Raw genomic sequence first — 2,753 nt, 5'->3', positions numbered from 1 at the left:
GACTCTACTGCTGGCCACCCTGGGGCTCCTTGTTCAGGGTGAGACTCTCTTGTGAAAACTTTGCTTCAGGATGCAACCAGGTTCACCACAATGATGTTCTGCTGTGATGGAGAAACACTGAGACAAGCAGCATTGACCTTCTTCCATCTGTTCTCCATGTTAAAGAAATGATCCTCTTCTGTTTGGATGTTGATCATCTTTCTCCAAGCTGGATTTGTCTCAATAACCCTTCTCCTCTTCTTCATGTTTTCCAGATTCATCAGGAGAAATCACTGTGACTCAGTCTCCTGGATCTCAGTCTGTTGTTCCAGGACAGACTGTGTCTATCAGATGTCAAACCAGTTCAAGTGTTGAGTATAATGGTAAGAAGAGGCTCCACTGGTACCTTCAGAAACCTGGAGAAGCTCCTAAATTCTTGATCTATAAAGCTGGAACCCGTCAGTCTGGAGTTCCAGATCGTTTTAGTGGAAGTGGATCAAGGACTGACTTCACTCTGACCATCAGTGGAGTTCAGGCTGAAGATTCAGGAGTTTACTACTGTCAGCAGAGTTACAGCCCCTTCACACAGTGAAAAAGCGTCGTACAAAAACCTCCCTCAGCTGCAGAGGAACTGATCTGACTCAACAGCTGCACTGACACTAAAACAACAGAAGTTGTACTAAAAGATGTAGTTAATACTGATCCACTTTAAATATTTTAACACTAAATATAATGAATTTAATCCAGAAGGTTTATACTGTCAATCCTTTCATTAAAACACTGTTTGGAACATTCTGCTGAACATGAAAGTTAACCTCAGCTGAGGTTTGGTAATGTGAAAACACAAAGAGTGAATATTCTTTTCTCAGACCATTTTCATATGAACTTAAACATCATTGATTAAAATAATGAATCAACAAATTCATTGTTTGATTGAATAAAATATAATGTTTTTCATTTAAAATTATTTGTTATTTCACTACAACACATTTTAGTCATTTTTTGTGCTTTATATTCCAACAAACTGAAGTATTTCATCATTGAAATCAAAGAGGATTTATGACTGGATGATTCTTCATTGAAATGTTTCTACCATGGGTTTAGTTACAAATGTGTTTTATTGATGAAAAATCTGCAGCAACTATAGAAGAGACATTTTTACAGTCATGAAGGACTTCATATTGATTCTGATCAATAATTATAGACTTTACTACTTCAATCACTGGTCTGTACTAATCAATATAGAATGAATAATCAAAACTGAGTTCAAATACATCATGAATATATAGTGTGGGAAAATGTGACACTTGTCATTGACACTTCGTCACATGACTGGTCGTCTGCGGTCATGTGACTGGGTGTCAAACAGGAAGTGATAAAACGGTGGTTTCCTCAGTGGAAAGCCCCTTTCCTCCCGACTTGGCTCTCCCTCTCATACGGGGTGACAGGCAGACACGAGGGTCCTGTCAGTCAGGTTCAGGATTGACGTGGCCATTGACGCCCACTGTGGCAGAGGTGCACAGAGACTGTGATGCGCTGGATTTCTCCTCACTCCTGCATTATTTGATTATGGGAGTTTGTGTACCTTTTCAATGACCAGGCCAGCCACTGTTTTCTGCTGTTAATTTGCTTTTTTTTGTTGTTTAGTTTGATTTGTAGGCTTGAGGCATCTAGTATTTTCATTTCTGATAGCTGTATTGTATGGTAGTCTTTTTTTGATGGTGATGAAAGCTAATGTTTGTTCTCTTTCGTATGTACAGTTTGACTTTGTGAAAGGCCGGGTCCACATCAACATACAGCCCCCTTCCTGTGGTGGGACCGCACGGGTGACACTCTGTAGTGGTGTGTATATTTGTTGTGACACTGCATGTATTCCATTGCAATAAATCTATAGAGTTTAAGTGTGTAATGCTATTTAATGTGTAGTGCATGTGTGTGGTGGTAGCTCTGTCGTCTCCCTCTTCTGTCTCCCACAGTCATTTTTATTGTTGCTGTGTAGAGCCGACGCGCCCTTATTGTGAAGAGAACTGATTGATTGAACCATCAGTGTAATTCTTCGTTTCTTATTGCCTCATGCCTATATTTTATGGAAATTTTATTTATCTATTGTAATAAAACCAACTTAACTTTTACACAAGATACGCCTCTGGTAGATTGTTCCTGTTCGGGGAAGTCAGAGTGGGTCACAACTTGTACGAGAGATGTTAAAGGTTTAAGGGTTCCTCCTGCCCCTTAGCGGGAGGTGGTGTTGTCAGATATTGTCAAAGGTAAATCTTAGTACCAGGTACTACAATAGTATAAATGGACATATATTAAGTAATCTTATACTTTCTAAATAAGATTATCATGGTGGAAAAAAAGTGTTTTATTGAAACTTTAAATGAATTAAGATGAAAACAATTGATTTGATGATCAGATTTTTATTATGTGGAAACACAGAAACAATATTGAAACACTGAGAGAAGCTGGTAAATATTGTTAGTGAAACATGTGAAATCAAAGAGAGAGAGACAGTGTTACAGAGAGCAGAGAGAGAGAGCAGGAGCAGAGTAAAACCAATAGCAGAGTCCCAGTGAGTCAGGTCAGGACTGGGAACACTGGTCTCTCCTCAGTGTCTCTGAGAGCGGAGTCTGGGAGCCCTGGGTGGCCTCACAGGTCACAGAGCCCAGCTTGCTCCACTGGTCTGCAGGGAGCCTCAGGGTGCTGCTCCAGCTGTAGAGGCCGTCCTTCTCCAGCACCCCGGGGCTCCTGCTCTCCTCCCAGCTGCTGCTGCT

The sequence above is a fragment of the Seriola lalandi genome, unplaced genomic scaffold (genome assembly GCF_002814215.2).
Source record: "Seriola lalandi dorsalis isolate HSWRI2012SDOR001 ecotype SW California unplaced genomic scaffold, Sedor1 jcf7180002054985, whole genome shotgun sequence".
Taxonomy (NCBI): Eukaryota; Metazoa; Chordata; class Actinopteri; order Carangiformes; family Carangidae; genus Seriola; species Seriola lalandi.
This window is presented reverse-complemented; position numbering follows the sequence as displayed.